Source organism: Panthera tigris, chromosome X (assembly GCF_018350195.1).
Source record: "Panthera tigris isolate Pti1 chromosome X, P.tigris_Pti1_mat1.1, whole genome shotgun sequence".
Classification (NCBI taxonomy): Eukaryota; Metazoa; Chordata; class Mammalia; order Carnivora; family Felidae; genus Panthera; species Panthera tigris.
Window position 1 is genome coordinate 50,377,411 of NC_056677.1, and position 8,389 is coordinate 50,385,799.

Consider the following 8,389-nt stretch of genomic DNA (forward strand, 5'->3'; position numbering starts at 1 on the left):
GATTTTAAAGCAAAGACTGTAACAAGACATGAAGAAGGGCATTGTATTATACTCAAGGGGTATATCCATCAAGAAGAGCTAACAATTAGAAACATTTATGGTCCTAACTTGAGAGCACCCAAATGTATATATCGATTAATAACAAACATAAGCAAATTTATTGATAATAATAACATATTTGTAGGAGATTTTAATACTCCACTTACAACAAAGGACAGATCATTTAAGCAGAAAATCCAACAAGGAGACAACAGCTTTGAATGAAACGTTAGATCAGATGGACTTAACAGATATATTCAGAACATTTCACTGAAAAGCAGCAGAATACACATTCTTCTAGAGTGCACAAGGAACATTCTTCAGAATAGATCAAATATTGGGTCACAAATCATGCCTCGACAGGTACAAAAATTTTTAGATAATAAAATGCATATGTTTAGATCACAATGCTTGAAACGTGAAATCATTACAAGAAAAAATTTGGAAAGCCCTCAAATACATGGAGGTTAAAGAATACCCTACTAAAGAATGAATGGGTTAACCAGGAAATTATAGAAGAATTTCAAAAATACATGGAAGCAAATTAAAATAAAAACACGATAGTCTAAACCCATTTGGATGCAGCAATGGTGTTCTAAGAGGAAAACACATTGCAATCCAGGCCTATTTCAAGAGGCAAGAAAGGTCCCAAATACACAACCTAACTTTATACCTAAAGGAGCTAAAGAAGGAGCAGAAAATAAAGCCCAAAGCCAGCAGAAGAAGGAAAATCATAAAGATTAGAGCAGAAATTAATAATAATGAATAAAAAAACAGTAGAAAATATCAATGAAACTAAGAGCTTATTTTTGGAAAGAATAAACAAAGTTCATAAACCCCCAGCCAAACTTCTCAAAAAGAAGAGAGGACTCAAATAGATAAAATCATGAATGAAAGAGGAGACATCACAACCAACACAACAGAAATAGTATTATAAAAGAATACTATAAAAATTATATGCCAACAAACTGGACCATCTGGATCAAATAAACAAATTCCTAGACACACACTACCAAAACACAAACAGAAAGAAAGAAAACTTTAAAAGATCCATAACCAGCAAAAAAATTGAATCAATTGTCAAAAATCCCCAAGAAAATAAGAGTCCTAGGCCAGAATCCCAGGGGAATTCTACCAGACATTTAAAGAAGAGTTAATACCTATTCTCTTTAAACTCTTCCCAAAAAAAGTAAGGAAAGTTACTAAACTCATTCTATGAAGCAAGCATTATGTTGATGCCAAAACCAAAGACCACACTAAAAGGGAGAATTACAGACCAATATCCCTGATGAAACTGGATGCAAAAATACTCAACAAGATACAAATCAATTTCTAAGTACATTAAAATAATTATTCACCATGATCAGGTGGAATTTATTCCTGGGTTGCAGGGCTGGTTCAATATTAGCAAATCAACCAATGTGATATACCACACCAAAAAAAGAAAGGATAAGAACCATATGATCCTTGCAATAAATTCGGAAAAAGCATGTGATGAAATACAACATCCTTTCTTAATAAAAAGTCCCCAAAAAATTGGGATAGAAAGAACATACCTCAGCATCATAAGAGCCATATGTGAAAGGCTTATAGCTAATATTATCCTAAATGGGGAAAAACTGAGAGCTTCCCCCTAAGATCAGAAACATGACAGGGATGTCCACTCTCACCATTATCATTCAACATGGTACTGGAAGTCCTAGCCTCAGCAATCAGACAACAGAAAGAAATAAAAAGCATCTAAGTTGGCAAGAAAGAAGTCAAAATCTCACTCTTCACAGATGACATGATACTCTCCATGGAAATCCTTAGACTCCACCAAAAGATTGCTAGGTCTGATACGTGAATTCAGCAAAGTCATTAGATATAAAATCAACATACAGAAATTGGTTGCATTTCTACATACCAATAGTGAAGCATCAGAAATGGATATCAAGGAATCGATACCATTTACATGTGCATCCAAAACTATAAGACACCTAGGAATAAACCTCACCAAAGAGATAAAAGATCTGTATGCTGAAAACTATAGAAAGCTTATGAAAGAAATTGAAGACTCAAAGAAATGGAAATATATTGCATGCTCATGGATTGGAAGGACAAATATTGTTAAAATGTCAATACTACCCAAAGCAATCTATACAGTCAATGCAATCCCTATCAAAACAACACAGAGTTCTTCACAGAGCTAGAACAAACAATCCTAAAATTTTTACGGAACCTAAAAAGGCTTTGAATAGCCAAAGTGATGTTGAAAAAGAAGACTAAAGCTGGAAGCATCCTAATTCTGAACTATAAGGTATATTGCAAAGCTGTAATCATCAAGATGGTATGGTATTGGCACAAAAACAGACACCTAGATCAATGGATTTCAATAGAGTACCCAGAAATTGACCCACAAAGATATGGCAAACTAATTTTCAACAAGCAGGAAAGAGTATCCAATGGAAGTCTCTTTAGCTAATGGTGCTGGGAAAACTGGACAGTGACATGCAGAAGCATGAAACTGGACTGCTTTCTTACACCATCTACAAAGTAAATTCAAAATGGATCAAAGACTTAAATGTGAGCCTGGAAACTATCAAAACCCTATAGGAGAAAACAGGCAGCAACCTCTTTGACTTTGGCTGCAGCAACTCCTTACTTGATATGTCTCTGGAGGCAAGGGAAATAAAAGCAAAAATGAACTATTTGGACCTCTTCAAGATAAAAAGCTTCTGCACAGCGAAGGAAACAATCAGCAAAAGTAAAAGGCAACTGATGGAATGGGAGAAGATACCTAAAAATAACATATCGGATAAAGGGTTAGTATCCAAAATCTATAAAGAACTTACCAAACTCAACACCCGAAAACAAAACAAAACAAAACAAAACAAAAATCCAGTGGAGCAATAGGTAGAAGACATGAATAGACACTTTTCCAAATAAAACATTCAGATGGCTAACAGACACATGAAAAGATGCTCAACATCACTCATCATCAGGGAAATACAAATCAAAAGTACAATTATATACAACCTCACCCGTGTCAGAATGGCTAAAATTAATAACACAAGAATCAAAGTGTTGACGAAGACGTGGAGAAAGGGGAACCTTATTGCACTGTTGGTGGCAATGCAAACTGTTTAAGCCCCTCTGTAGAACAATATGGATGTTCCTCAAAAACTAATAATAGCATCACCCTATGATCCAGCCATTGCACTATTAGGCATTTGCCTAAAGGATACAAATTTGAAGAGGGTACATGCACCCCAATGTTTATAGCAGCATTATCAAGAATAGCTGAACTATGGAGACAGCCTAAATATCCATCAACTGATGAATGGATAAAGAAGTTGCGGTACACACACACACACACACACACACACACACACACACACTAGAATGTTACTAAGCCATCAAGGAGGACAAATTCTTGCTATTTGTAATGATGTGGATAGAGGTAGAATGTATTATGCTAAGTGAAATATGTCTATCAGAGAATGATTAATATCACATGATTTCACTCATAGGTGGAAATTAAGAAAAAAAGACAGATGAGCATATGGTAAGTGGATAGGGGTAGAGAGGGAGACAAACTACTAGAATGCCTTGCTAATAGAGAATAAACTGAGGATTGATGGAAGGAAATGGCTGGGAGGTGGCCTAGATGGATGATAGGTATTAAAGAGGGCATCTATTGTGATAAGCCTTGGTATTGTATGTAAGTGATGAATAACAAAACCATTATTGCACGTTATGTTGGTTAGCTAAATTTTAAAATTTAAAAAAAGAACATAAAAAAGAGATACACATCTAGTTATATTATAATTAAAAAGGTAAAATTTAAAGATAAAGGATAAGTCTTGAAGGCAGTAAGAGAAATGCAATCGATCACATACAGGGGAAACTCCAGAAAATTAACAGCTTATATTTCACAAGAAGCATTGCAGGCCAGAAGGGAGAAGCAGCATATCTATAAAGTGATGAAAGGGAAAAACATAACCAAGATTACCTTACCTGGCAATATTATCATTCAGAACTGTCAGATAGTTAAATATTTTCCCAGAGAAAGAAACACTTAAGGAGTTCAGCCCCACTAAACCCAACTAACAAGAAATGTCAAAGGGTCTTCATTGAGGGGAAAAGAAAATGCTTCAACTAGAAATAAGAAAATATATGATAAAAAAATCTCACAGGTAAAGGCAAATGTATAGTAAAGGTATTGATCAACCACTTAATAAGCTAGGATAAAACTTAAACATCAGAAATAGTATAATCAACTATTATTACAATAAGTAGTTAAGGCATATAAAAAATGAAAAGCTGCAAAATAAATTTCAAATATAAAACATTGAGGGATAAAGAAAAATGTGACTTTAGAATGTGTTTGAATTTAAGTGATGATCATCTTAAAATAGACTGATATTTATATGTAGGTGAGTTAAATATATATATATATATATATATTATATATATATATATATATAATATATATATATATATATATATATACCTCATGGCAACCACAAAAGAAAAAAAAACCTACAATAGATATACAAAATATAAAGAGAAAAAAACTCAAACATAACATTACAGAAAAACATCAAACCACAAGGGAAGTCACCAAGAAAAGAAAGAAACAAAGAGAACTACAAAAATGAACAGAAAATAATTAACAAAATGGCAACAAGTCCATATTTATCATTACTTTATATGTAAATGGATGAAATGCTCTAATCAGAAGACATAGGGTGGCTCAATGGATTAAAAAAAACACCTGCTTATGAGCTGCCTGTAAAAGACTCACTTCAGATCAAAATACACAGAGAATGAAGGCCAAGAGGTGGAAAAGAATATTCCATGCAAACGAAAACCAAGGAAAGCTAAGGTAGCCATACTCATTTCATACGAAATAGACTTTAAAACAAAGAGAATAGCAAAAGTAAAAAAATAAATAAATAAGGACATGACATAATAATAAAGGGGTTACTTCAAGAAGAGAATTTAACATTTATAAATATTTTTTCACTCAACCTAGAGCACCTGAATATATGCAGCAAATATCAACAGACATAAAGAGAGAAAAAGACAACAATAAAATAGGAGACTTTAATACCCCACTTATATAAAGAAAAAAATCATCTAGGCAGAAAATCAAGAAGGAAACAATAGCTATAAATATCTGGTTTCAGAAGATTCCCCCCCCCAAAAAAAACTGCAGAATATAATTTCTCTTCAATTGTACGTGGAATATGTTCCAGGATATATCATATGTTAAGTCACAAAATAACTCTCAATAAATACAAAAAGAGATAAATCATATAAAGAAAATTTTCGGTGCACAACAGTATGAAACTAGAAAGTAATTGCAAGAAGAAAACTGGAAAAAAAACACAAACAAGAGTAAACAAGATGCCACTAAACAACCAATAAATCAATGAAGAAATCAAAGTGTAAATAAAAAATACCTTGAGACAAATTCAAATGGAAACACATCTTTTCAAAATCATTGGGAGTTCTTTTTTTTTAAATTTTTTAATGTTTATTTATTTTTGAGAGATAGAGACAGAGTACAAGCAGGAGAGAGGCAGAGAAAGAGAGAGAGAGAGAGGGATACACAGAATCAGAGGCAGGATCAAGGCTCTGAGCTGTCAGCACAGAGCCTAACGCAGGGCTCAAACCCACAAACAGTGAGATCATGACCTGAGCCAAAGTCGGACACTTATCCAAATGAGCCACCCAGGCACCCTATCCAAATCAATGGTAGTTCTAAGTGGGATACTTAGTTCTAAGTGATAAAGGCCTATCTCAAGAAACAAGAAAAATCCCAAATAAGCAATCTAACTTCTCACCTAAAAGAAATAGAAAAAAAATCTGAAAGTTAGTAAAATAAAATGATAAACATCAGAGGTGAAATAAAGTAAAAAGAGACTAAAATAAAAATAGAGAGAAAAGAAAAAGATCAATGACCGGTGTCCAAGTGTCTCAGTCAGTTAAGTGTCTGACTTCAGATCAGGTCATGATCTCGTGGTCCATCAGTTCGAGTTTCATGTCTGGCTCTGTGATGATGGCTCAGAGCCTGCTTCAGATTCTGTGTCTCCCTCTCTCTGCCCCTCCCCCATATCAAAAATAAGTAAACATTAAAAAAACTTTAGTTCATCTGTTTCGTATCTTAAATTCCACATGAGTAAAATTGTATGATATATGTCTTTCCCTGACTAACTTATTTTGCTTACCATAATATATTCTAGTTCCAACCACATTGTAGCAAAATTTCATTCTTTTCGATTGCTGAGTAATATTCCATTGTACATATATACCACATTTCTTTATCCGTTCATCAGGCAATGGACATTTGGGCTTTTTGGGGCTTTTTCCATAGTAATGGCACATTGGGGTGCATATGCCCCTTCGAATCAGCACTCCTTTTTCATTTGGATAAATACCAAGTAGTGCAATTGCTGGCTCATAGGGTAGTTCTATTTTTAATTTTTTGAGGAACCTCCATACTGTTTCCCACAGTGGATACACCAATTTTCATTCCCACCAGTGGTGCAAAGGGTACTCCTTTCTCCACATCCTCACCAACATCTGTTGTTGCCTGAGTTGTCAATTTTAGCCATTCTGACTGGTGTGAGATGCTATCTCTTTCTGGTTTTGATAAGCATTTGCCTTATGATGAGTGATGTTGAGCATTTTTTCATGTATCTGTTAGCCATTTTGATGTCTTCTTTTGAAAACTGTTTATTTGTGTCTTTTACCCATTTCTTCCCCAGATTACTTGTTTTTTGGGTTTTGAATTTGATAAATTATTTACAAATTTTGGATACTAACCCTTTATCTGATATATCATTGACAAATATTATCTCCTATTCCTTCGGTTTCCTTTTAGTTTTGCTGATTTTTTCTTTCACTATGCAGAAGATTTTTATCTTAATGAGGTCCCAAAACATCATTTTTGATTTTCTTTACAGTAATAAAAACAGAGAGTGAAACAAACCATAAAAGACTCTTAAATACAGGGAACAAACTGAGGGTTGTTGGAGGGGCATTGGATGGGGTAAGGGCTAAAGCGGTGAAGGTCATTAAGGAGGACGCTTGTTGGGATGAGCACTGGGTGTTGCATGTAATTGATGAAACACTAAAATCTATTCCTTCAATCATTATTACACTTTATGTTAACTAACTTGGATTTAAATTTTAAAAAATAATAGAAAATAAAAACCAACCAACCAACAAACAAAAAAGTAAATGCTAGTTGAGATCCTGTAAGATTCCTGGATTCTGACTTAAATGAGCAGGTGGGGTTCAAAATATGTTTGAATGAATGCATGAAAATCTTTTAAAAACAACAAAGGATCGCATTTAAATGTAGAACAAAAGTAAATTGATTTCTTTGATTTTTTTCATTTTATGTAGAGATTTATAAAGGAAAAACTAATATCTTGTTTTGCAAAGATTTTTAAGACATTCTGTATTTTAAAAATTGTATAATCACTTTTCATAGTATATGATTTTAATTGAGGAGAAAATATTATTTTACATTTGTAATCCTAGAAACAAACTAAAACTTAATATGCAGTTGTCAGAAGCAATAAATACAATTTTCCTTAGTAATTGTTTTAAATGATCAATGAAAGGGAAATGTGGTTCTTTAAAATTTTTTCTTAACTTTATTCATTTTTGAGAGACAGAGACAGAGCATGAGCGGGGAAGGGGTAGAGAGAGAGAGGGAGACACAGAATCTGAAGCAGGCTCCAGGCTCTGAGCTGTCAGCACAGAGCCCAACACAGGGCTCGAACTCACGAACTGTGAGATCATGACCTGAGCCGAAGTCGGACACTCAACCAACTGAGCCACCCAGGCACCCCGGAAATGTGGTTCTTTTAAAATATAAGCATAATCAAAATCTCTAGCCAGACTGATGAAGAAAATAAGAAAGGGCCCAAATAAATAACACTAGAAATTAAACAGAAGCTACAACTAACACGACAGAAATAGAAAAAAATTATAAGAGATTGTGATGAACAATTATAAACCAACAGATTTGAAAACCTGGAACAAGTAGATACATTCCTAGAAACACACAACCTTCCAAGACAAAATCTCAATGAAAGTAGAAAATCTGAAGAGATCTATTACAAGTAATAAAACTGAATCAGTAATTCCAAACTCAAAAACAAAACAAAACAAAACAAAACAAAACAAAACAACAAAACCTAAAATTCCAGGACCAGATGACTCCACAAGTGACTTCAACTAAGCATTTAAAGAAGAACTAGCATATATATTTCTCAAATTATTCAAACAAATAAGAAAAAAATCATACTCCCAGGGCACGTGGGTCATTCAGTTGGTTAAGCGTCCA